The following is an 11,756-nucleotide window of genomic DNA, read 5'->3' on the forward strand; positions in this document are numbered from 1 at the left end:
CATTGGAGAAAATTATAAGGTATTTCACTATATTGTTTATTATAGCTGTGTGTCAATCTATAATTACCTTAACATAAAAAGGTTAATTAAAAAAGCATAAATTTGATAAAGTTTTAAACTTAGGTTAAGCAAATAATTGCATAAGAACCAATTATTTGGTTTGGTAGCTCTTCATATGAAAAAATGTTTGTGATTTAGATATCTAGAAGCCAGCCTTTAATAAAGTGGAACCTAATAATCACTTTTGAATGGACAAATACATAAGCCTTCACTTAATTGGAACTTACTAAATATTGTTGAAAGGTCATACAAATAAACAAGGCTCTTAAATTGGCTGGCGTGTGTATGCTCAGACTGTGTTCATTGATCTGACAACTACAATGTAACATTCCCATTGTATTCAGGAATGATCAAGTTACACAAATCCATATAAGGAATCACTTCTGCTGTTTATTGTGTTTTGAATAGGAAAATATAAATTGGCACATACCTTCCAGAATGCTAGCTGTGTTTGTGCCTCAGCTCTCTAGTATAGGGATTGTTTTTACTGATATAATGAACAGATAGACTATGGAGGGTCAATAGTATGGTAAAAATTTAAGATGTCTTTGGCTGAAGGTATTAGAATATCTTATTACCAATGACTGAAAAAATAGGGGTTTATTTTATTTCATGGGAAAAATCTAGAAGTAGTAGATGTTGTTATTAAATTAGCAGCTTAACAGTATCAAGGCTGTTATTCTGCGGCTCCCAGACCCAGTTCCTCACGGTCACGTGATGGCGGCTGCAGCCACCACTTTAGCAGCTGAGGCAGGATAAAGATGAAGCGCTAGAGGGAAAGGTAGTATTTGTGCCAGACAGAACTAAAACTTTTCTAGACACTCTGGAGCAGATCATTTGTATCTCATTGTCTATAATTGTGTCATATGGCCACCCATGACTGGAAAAATAAACTAGGAAATGGATTTTTTGTCACCCAACCAAGGGACTCTTGCACAGATATCAAAGAACTGTGTTTATGGAAGTTGATAGGAGCAGTGGGAGAATTATAGTTCTTTTTTGGATAGCTGAGATTTCTCGTGGATATCTGGTGACATGCAGACCAACATAGACTGTTGCCATTTGAGAAAATAAAAGATGAGATGGGCCTTCTAAGCAAATATCTCTGTCTGGTAGCGAGCCAGGCCACAATCTCGTGGACACACAGAACGGAGAGTTTCCTTCTCCTCTGTTCTCTGCTATGTAAGAAAGAAAGGTAGTCATTCCAATATTGTTCAAGAGAAATGAGTTCCTGAGAGACCTTGTAAAGCCATAGCTCTCTTGTTTATTTTCTTATGGTGGTCAAATAACTTTTTGTAGCACATTTTATTAATTTCTTTAGGGAATGTGGAACTCTGTTCTTTCAGAATTTTTTTTCAGATACAATGTGTGAATTTTAGTGGGATTCTCTGTAACAGTGAACTAGATCCTTAAGGCAAAGCTAAATCAAATACAACACAAGGATTATCCACAATGCATTTTAAGAAGAAAGACGCCAATCATGTTTACTCAAGAGGGAAAATAGGATTCATGTAGGTGTTAAAAATTAAATACATAATGCTATAACCCAAATTATTAAGCATATTTGCACTTCATATCTTAGTGGATTTGTTTGTTTTTTTGTGATAGTGCTTTTCCTTTCTCTGAAATTTCTCTCCATACTTCTCCTTTTCTCTCTGATGTGGAATTCCTATATATTCTTCCAAACTCAATTATCAGTCTTTCTGCCAAGATTTTTCTGATCCCCAAACATTACTGACCCCTGGGAGAATTCAGGCTCTCCTGTCTTCCTCTAGAGTATTTATAAACAATCTAGCTGGATTTGTGAACAGGTTTACTTTCAATATTGATGAGTTGTGTATCTGCTAGTCTTTTTAAAAACATAATGTGTAAATTACTTCAGTCTAGATATATACTTTTTCTTTAAATTATTGACATCTCATAGGGACATTCAGTCATTTTTTTGTGTTACTTATAATTCATTTAATATTTGCTGCTTTTCATTTGTCACTTACAGTTAATATAACATTTCCTGAATGCCTACTACCTACTTGTCAGTATGCTCATTACTACGTATGTAAAAGTGAAAAAATATATTTGTCAGGTTAGGTCTTGGCACACAGCAGTGAGAGCAGAGATAGAAACTTTAAATAATTTAAAATGTAGTATGAGTAATTAAAAAAATGTAGAATGCATAAGGTAAAGTAGGGGGACATATATTTTGCATTAATAAATTTTTAAATGTCAGTGGTCAACATACACATAGGCTCTTGTTTTTTAAAATGTGGTTTGGGAGTATTTGTTATCATAGAAAAGGAAATAACAGACTGTTAACAGCCAAGGAAGTCACTAGCTTCTGACGTGAGCATTGCAGAATCTTTTAAAAAAAATAGAAAATTGAATGATAAGAAAGTAAATTATTATTCAGTAATTTGTACTTCATTCTCTGCCATTGTTGTAAAATATCTCTATATTTCCCTTATAAGCTTGCAATAATTTTAAGAAATGCTAAATTCAAGTATGCTATTTATATCATTTATATCTCTATCTATTGATCGTCTGTGCATCATCTACCTAATTCTCTCTCTCTCTCTACACACACTGAGGTAGTATGTGGTATTCTAGTGCTAGTAATGCTCTTTGATTTCTGTGAAAAAGTCTGAAAACTGAACCATGTTGACATTGTCCTCTGAGCACTGCTGCATCCTTCTGTTTCACTGATGAGGACTGATCTGAAGGTACCAGGCTCATGAGCCCTCTTTTCTCTCCTGGACAAAGTCTAGCTCAAACTTTACTGATACTTTCAGGCTTGAGAAGTTTGAATGAACCTAGACTTTTTGGAATGCCTGATAGTGTGAGTTTTGGTTCAAACAAAAGAGTTTTAAAATCAATTTGTTTTCATCCAAGGCATCCAATGTCAAAATCGATCAATTCAGAAACATCTATTAAACACCCTAACTGTATGCCAGGCACTAAGATAGCAATGACAGGAGCATGGATAATTTAAATCCAGCTTTAGCAGATTTTTCAGAGGGCAGGTAAAATTCTTACATAGTTTTCATATTTCCTTAACTTTGGATCAGCCACCCTGATTTAAATCCATAATTCATTGTACTTGATAATGAACCTGGATATGATTTTAGTGTGATAATTGCTTTGAGTATATGTTGATATTAATCAACTATAAAGACCTCTCTCCATAAATATATATGTATGTAAAAATAAAAATGCAAATCTTTGGGAAGAAATACATATTTTTTGTATAATATAATTAATAATTTGTAGTGAATAGAAATATGGAAATTATTAAAGCCTGTGATGTTTAAATACAAATGATACATTTATAAATTTAGGACTGGCTCAGCATTACCTTTTATAAAACATAGAATTTTATTTCCTTACATTTTCCTAATAAATATAACTCAACTTAGGCTATGTGTCACATGCGATTATTTTCATCAGGTACAGTTCCTAATTTCTCCAAAGGGAGTTCCAGTACAGAAAAAATGAAAACATAGATATGTTTTCATTTAATAAGAAGCTATTCCTGTTTCTTTTAAAGCAGGCAGCATTCATTGATTCAGCAAAAATCAATGTTTACAAGGACTATGTCAGGAGAGGCTGATACAAATATAATGGTGAAGGATACAATTCCTCTCATAAGGGGTGTTTAATCTAGTAGACAATGTAAAGGGGATGCCCACAAAGAGCAGAGGAATGTAAAAACCTATTTGGTAGTATGATAAATAGTTATAGAATTCAAAAGTTGGGGAAGAGGAACAATTATTTCCTGGTGGTCATGAAGTTATAGAAAAAAAAGTTCTAACTTCAAGGTAACCACAGAGCCTTGTTAACTAAAGTTCAGTGTTCTCTCTATAAATCATACTCATTAATGTCCCAAATTTTGGGAAATCTAGTAACTAAGGTACTCTTTAATGTGGAGGTATCACTGGAGAAAACATAGCTTGAACTCAGAAAGGAAAATGAAACATATAAAACTAAACTCCAAATTTGATCCTTCTCTTGTTTTTCTACATTGGTCATTTATTCTTTATGTGGTCCCCTTCTTCTATCTCCTGTGAATCAATCTCCAAATTCATTTGAGTCTAATTTCTAAATAGCTTCTTTGAGGCCATTCTAGTAAAAGTCACCATGTCTCTCACCTGAACTATGTTAGGTCTTTAATTTGGCGTGGAAACTAACTCTATTCATTTTGTACATGGTAGACAAATCATGTTTTCTAAAATATAAATGTCATCACATTACTTTTTGACTTAACATTTTTTTTATGATTTCCCATTATCCTCAAATTAAACCTCAAGTCCTTTACATTCATTACAAGCTCTCCATTGTCTGGTTCTTCCCATCATTTCCAGTCTTATAGATGTGACTGTCAGGGAGGACATAGAAACACTGAAATTTTCTTTATCTCAAAAACCAGGGGTAGGGGCACTATAGCCACTTATTGGATAAGCCCAAGGTTTCATATCCTTCACTACATAGGAAGTATGACATAGTGAAAAAATCCCTTGTGCCTTTTACATTTCTGACAAGATACCATGTATATGAAAACCTATTTTAATTATTTGAGCCAAGGATGCAAATCACTTTTACATGTGAAAAAATTATTTTTGGCATGCTAATAAAATTTACCAATTTCTCCAGGAAAGTAACTTCTGTGTAAATCAAAAGAGTACACTTTATTCAGAAATTTACCAAGAATTTTTACCATTTTGGAAAATTATGTCACTTATGTAAAGAAATAGAAACTTGGCCAAGTGAATTATTGCTCAGATTAGGGCTCTAATTCCACGTGAAATCTGGCATTACAGGTAGGAAAGTTGACTTTTTTTTTTCCAAAGTGACATCAAGCATTTACTGACAAATAATTTTTATGGGACACATAGGATTGAACAATAATCATATTAATTATGAACATGACATGAAGGCCCTAAGTCTTACCCCAAATTTAGTACTGGATAAACTCTGGAGTTTCTGTACAATGTCAAGGAAGGGAAGAGAGCATTCTCTGCTAAAATGACAGATTTGCTGCGGTAGGATATCTTCTGGATCCAGGCTAGCACGATTTCAAAAATTACGGGCGGTGGGTGTGGGCAGGACCGAGGGAGCCCCGGAGCGGTGCCAGGCAGCGGGCGCGCTGGGAGCGGGGAGCTGTCGGTGGCCACTCGCTGCAGGGACGCTCCGGTGGCTGTGCTCTCGCCGCTGGGCTCAGGCCTTCAGGGAACCTAGTCAGTGGCAGCAGTGCCGGGGGTGAGGCAGGGTGGGGAGGCCTTCCCTCGCACGCCCCCCCCAGGTCCGTGCGCGCGCCCACTCATCCCGGCGACCACAGCCGCTCGCTCCGCAGTCCCACCGCGGCCCAGAGGTTCCCCGAGCTCGCCCTACAGGCGGGCCCAGGTGGCGGGGCCTCTGGTGCCAATGCCGCCACGGGGTAGCGAGGGCGGGAGGGTGGAAAATTGACTTTTTATGATCAACTCCAATATACGGACACAGTTGGGGAAAAAGTTCAGGCTGAAATTCAGTGAGTATGCATGTACCAATGATTCAGTCCAAGCATAATAAATACTAGATAGATATGTGGCAATGTCTAGGTACCAGCATTATTAAATGATGGTCTACTTATTACTTAGGACAGAAAAGTCCCATGGAAAAAAACTCAATTCTGAGGTCCATAAAAATCAGATATGTGCCGGAGTCCAGCTCCAGCCGAGGTGTGGGTCACTAAGGAAAGGACAGAGTTGGCGAGCAGCATGGCCCACGCCAGATATGATTGAAATTGAATTGAATTATGAAGGGCAACTTCATGGAGGAACTGAGACTTGGGCTGGAAAATAGATTTTATAGCATTTGGTTAGGCAGAGTAGGTGGCAAGGAGGAAGGAGGAGAACATTAAGAAACTGGAAAGTAAATTTTTAAAAAGAAGTTTAGGCCCAGTTTTTATAATTTGGAATCATGAAAATATATCCCCACCCAGAAAATGGCAAAACCTAAAAAATTATTTACACTGTATTTTTATGTTGCTCCCTGAAGTTGTGCAAAACAGAGGCCCTTTGTGGATTACTACCTCTTAACCGGGGTTATGCCTTCCAACAGGATAATACTGTTACAACTTTCAATGGAAAAATGCATGCCTGTCATCTATTCATTCTACATACATTTTATCACAGGCATATTTAATCATTTATTTCAAGCCTTAATCATTTAAAGCTTTAAAATTCATTGAAAATAGAGGTCAGGGTAGATGGAAGATATTTCTGTACCTGTGGAATGCTAATATATTTGATTGAATGCATAAGGAATTGCAAACTTTAACTTAACACTTGAAGAAGAGGGTAATATAGTATTCTTTTGCTTTAACATGCTGTAAATGCAGTACATTCACCTTAGGATGTTTTATATTAATTCACTAAGAAAGAACATATGCATCTTTTGGGTGTGTATCAGGGGCAGGGTGCAGGAGGAGGTAAGAATTATCAAGAAAATGTTCAGCAAATCAGCAAAGGCAGAACAGTGTTCCTGAGCCACTGTTGCCTGTTGTTCAGAGTAAGAAAACTCCATACAAGCACACGCCTGTCCCTTTCACAGTCATAGGCTTACTCTTCTTGGGAGCCACTTAGGGCTCAGCATTCCAGATGCAAACTATTTTTCATACCCCTCTCCTAGAGGAGCTTCTATAGTATGAATTTGCTCAGTGATCCCCTAAAATGTGGAGTTTTCTGAAAATGATACTTCTTGGTAATTTCACTTAACTTCTATGCACGAAGTGAGAGAGAGCTCCAAATTAGATTACAGCATTAAATTGTACTAAAATTCTGATTATATAAAAGGTTAAAACATGCTTTGCTCCTATTATTAAATTGGCTGTGAACTGTTGATGGTAATCTTCTAAACAATTCCTATAAAGCTTACAAACTTAGGCAACATTATGAATTCATTTTATAATAATGTACTCATACCATCTCTTATTGTCAATTCTGATGAAATGAATTACACTATTTATACTCTGAAGTTTAAAGTTTTGCTTTGGACTTTATTCTTTCTTGCATTATAAGTTTAAGAATTTGATTTTTCCTTCACAAGATTTAATATCCTTTCATTTTTCCCAAGTACTTGGCCTGCTGGCTTAATACCCTGTATTCCTCCTCTCCTCCCTCCCATCTTCCACTATTTCATTGTTTAATGAAACAACAAATAAGAAAGCAGGTCTGGGCTGCTCTGAGCAGTGCTTCTGGCCATATCCCAAGGGGCCTGCGTTGAGGAGTTGGGGGCAGGCAGCGGTCTCCAGTGATGGGGACCACGGCAGCAGCCCCGGGCGGGATGTTCCAGGGTCTGAGCAGCTGGTTTGGCTTGGAGCAGATGGCGGCGAGTGGCCGGCAGTCTGAGGGTGACGGGCAGCCTGCGGGAGATGCCCCATCCTAGCAGCACAGTGAGGTGGTGGTGGGGTCGGTGGAGGGGGAGCCTCAGCAAGCAGGGGCCCAGGAGCTCCTTCACCAGACCAAAGGCCTCAGCACCTATCTATTCAACTTTGCAACCGCTGCCACAAAAAAAGAACTGAATCAGTTGTTGAAACAGCACAGACAATAAAGAAATCATTTGAAGATGGAAAGATAGATGACATCATTGATAAGACAATTATAGGAGATTTTCAGAAAGAACAGAAAAAATATGTTGAGGAGCAGCATACCTAAAAATCAGAAACAGCATTGCCCTCATGGGTTAATAGTAACAATGAAGAAACAATTGAACAACACATCTTGGCCTTATTAGCAGACAAGAGGAATTTCCTTTGTGAACCTGCAGCTGGTGTGCAGTTTAATTTTGGCTTTGATCAGATGTATCCTGTTGCCCTGGTCATGCTTCAGGAGGATGAGCTGCTGAGCAGGATGAGATTTGCAGTTTTTCCAAACTTGTGAAGGAAGTGTTTTGGAGGAACTACTTTTACCGGGTGAAAAGTAGTTTTTAATTAAGCGCAGGCCACTGGGAAGGAAGAGAAGATCCACAGCAGAGAGGATGAGTTGCCACTGACAGAGGCAGTACGGCCCCAAACGCCACATGTTTTAATCAAATCTCAGCTTAAAACTCAAGAGGACGAAAAGGAAATTTCTACCTGCCCGGGTGTTTCTGAGTTCCTCAGTGATGCCTTCAATGCCTGTAACTTAGATGAGGAGGACCTGAGGAAGGCGATGGAACAGCTGGTGCTTGACAAAAAGGAGCAGGAGAAAGCCAAACCAGAAGACGAATCTGCAGATTGGGGAAAAGAACTACAACAGGAACTTTAAGAATACGAAGTGGTGACAGAATCAGAGAAGCGAGATGAAAACTGGGATAAAGAAATAGAGAAAATGCCGCAGGATGAAAATTATCTGTTTCCCAAAATAAAAGAATAATCCTGAACATTCTGTAACTGGCATTAAATTCTAGACAGCAACACTAAATTCTACATGGCAATACTCACTGAATCAGAAGACACAAAATACTATAACTTCATGAAATCCAAAATTATTCTCTCTTCAAGTCAAAACTTGCCTCTTCTACTTAAAAATATATAGACCAGTTATTCCAGTAATCAAAAGAGGATGTTTTATGTGATATTTCTTTGGTATAAATCTAGTTAGAGGTATACTTATAGTCAGTATGGATATCTTTGCCACAGAAACACAAGTAAAATTTTAAGTGTTCTGTTTTCCATAAGGTAAAAAATGTGATTTTATTCTTCAGTTGTGGTTTTCTAAACATTTGTACTTCTTGTTGCATTTTCATTGGTACATGTATGTTAAAATATTTGATAATGGATTAATAACTATCAAAATGACCAAATTGTACCAAAGAACTTAAGAAGAAGCACTTTCAGGACTATTTTCTTAATAGATTTTCTAAAATCTGTCTTGAAGCCAAGAGATGACTGTGATTTTAATGCTAGAAATACACACAATTTGACATTGAGGAGTAACTGTGCAAAAATACTTTCTCTGGGGTCTTTTATTTCTGGTTTTATTTTGCTTTTTAATTATAACACAATATTTTCCTAAATTCACATGATGATTTTATAAAAAGCAGGGCCTTTCAAGGTTTTTTTTTTTTGTAATAATGACCTGCAGAAGCACATTCACCTTGAAGTCTCTTGTCCCTGTTTAAATCATCACCACATATAAATGTTTTAGCTTCGTTTGTCTTAATTAAGCTATCAATCTTTATAAAATTGTCTTCTTCTGGGTACAATTTATGAGACTTCACTGATCAATCCTATTTGTATTCTGCTATACCAGCAGGCCAGTGTTCATAGAAAATGATTTTTTTTTTTTAAAAAAACAAGGTGGCTTAATTTCAGAACACTTCAAGGTATTTGCTTCCTGAAACATTCTTCAAGGAGCCTTTATTTTATAAAGGGGAATATAATTAAGACCACTCTTTGTAAGAAAAATGTACATATTTATATGCTTGACTGCATAAGTTATAGTCAACAAGAAAACTGTGTGTGGGTATAAGTGTTAGGCTGGGGGAAGGAAAAACAAGGACATGCAAACAGAACAGAGAGATGCCACAGGGGGAGAACAGACCAGACCCCACGGTCCGTGCCTTATATGGAAAGGGGACAGCTCTTTCTGAATTCCATCCTTCTGATGTGCCAACTAAGACCTGGATGTCAGCCTCTTCCCTCTTGGAAGGAAAAAAGTTTCTAGTTGTCTATTATGTCACCTTTAGCCAATCATACCTCTCCACGCCCCGTAGGATAGCTTGCCCACTCCTCCCCTTCCTAATCCCTTATAAGCCCCCACCTCCCTGACTGGGTGTGACTTCCCCAGCTTGTAATTCCCAGACCGCAGAACATCACCCGGGAGTTGCACTCAAATAAACTACCTGGCCCTTTGTTGCCTCTCTTCGCCTGCTTATTTCGGCTAAAATTTATCTTACACTAAGCATTACTCTTCTATTCATAATTTGGATATGCACATGTGAATGAGCCAGACCGTCTCAACTGGGATCAACTGGATTATAGCAATAAACTCACATAATACTATGAAGATGATGCCGGGGTTCTTGTTTGCAGAGCTAAAGAATGAGCTTCACAAACCCTCAAGGTAGCAGAGCAAGGTAGAGGCTTTTATTTAAAGATAAAGTGAGAGGACAGAGCTCCCAGCTCACGCCAGGAGGGGACAAGAGAGTCCGTGGTTGTCTAGGGGATTTATGCGTGGTTGAGGATTCAGGGATGGGGGTAAAGGGCTAGGGGTGCAGACTTGTTGAGTGGTCCCAGAATGCTCATTTTGATGAGTAACAGAAGAAATTTGCTGCTCTGATTCTTTCTCAGGATAGCAGTTTCCCTCTGGGAGCATGTCAATTAAGACCATCTGCCCTGCCCCCAAGATGGGCTGGGTTGTTGCCTGTTTGCTAAAGTGTGTTAAGAATCCTACTTCTTAACTTCTTGGGCTGTTTATAGTTGGGCTTGCTTACTAAATTAGTATTTTTCCTAGGTTGCAGATTACTTGATTAGGATTAGAGAAGGAAACACAGCACAAAGGTACAGTTTAAAATAAGCTGGGCCTTTTAGCAGGCTAAGGTAAATTTTACAGTGACATGATCTAACTGATACAGTGAAGTAACAGGTTATGCTGAGATACTCTTCTTTATGTGCAGAACACTCAAACATCCCAGACCAAGTTGCTCCTGGCCTTTTGAGCTTTAATTGATTTCATTGAAGAAAGTTTGTATTCCTAGTCTGGTATTTTTACCCTAGAGAATTCTTGACTCTGACTTTGCATAATGTTTAACACAGAGTTTCAGTAGGGACTTCTTTGCACATTGTTACATTGTTCTGACTGTAATTATCTTGCTCTACTGTTTTCTCCAGAGGCCCTTACCCTACTCTGCCTAAGCCCACAGACCCTGTCTCAAAATCACTGATTCCATTATCAAGACATTTCTGCTTAGGGTGTCACAGATTCTGATTGCTGAGTTTGGGTTAGGAGATTGTGACTCACAAATTCTAAAGTAATCCTATTGAAGGGAAAAGTTCTGGGTGTTTTAAAATAGAGTTTGCTGGAGGGAAAGATACATGTTAAATGTTTTTGTTAGGCAGGAAAATAGATATGAGTAGGGTAGAAATAGAAAAAGGACAGTAAAGTCCACTAAAAAGACCCAGAATTAATCAATTAAAGCTCAAAAAGCCAGGAGCAACTTGGCCTGGAATGTTTGAATATTCCCCAGATAAAGGAGGGTACCTCAGTGTAGGCAACGTCTTTATTGTGTTAATCGTGCAGGCCTAGCCATAAACAACATAGTAAAAGGCAGAAAGGATTCCATCTTAAATATTGTATTTTAATACCCAGGAAGTTAAGAAGTAAGATTCTTAACTTACTCTTTAGCAAACAGACAATAACTCAGACCACCTTGGGGGCTGGTCAAGCAGCCTTGTTCAACATGCTCCTGGAACAAGACTCCGACTCCGGAGAAATCAGAGCAGGAAGTGACTTGTATTAATTCTAAGTATTCAAAGACCACTTAACAGGTCTGCACCCCCAGGCCTTAGACACATCCCTGAAGAATCCTTAAAAGGGGGACACCCCAACCTTTCGGGGTGCTCCTTTCTCTGAGGTCGCCTCTTTCTATGTGTGTAACCTTTTAATCTTAAACTTTCTCTCTCCAACCTTTTGATACCAGGGTTCTTGTTCACGAAGCCGAAGAATGAGCTTCACAAATACTCA

General features: G+C 38.1%; 1 pseudogene; it reads left to right on the forward strand.

The window, feature by feature from the left end:
* Positions 1 to 7,374: 7,374 nt before the first annotated feature.
* LOC118908977 (synapse-associated protein 1-like) lies at positions 7,375 to 8,492 on the forward strand (annotated as a pseudogene).
* Positions 8,493 to 11,756: the final 3,264 nt, after the last annotated feature.

This window comes from Manis pentadactyla, chromosome 4, assembly GCF_030020395.1.
Source record: "Manis pentadactyla isolate mManPen7 chromosome 4, mManPen7.hap1, whole genome shotgun sequence".
Classification (NCBI taxonomy): Eukaryota; Metazoa; Chordata; class Mammalia; order Pholidota; family Manidae; genus Manis; species Manis pentadactyla.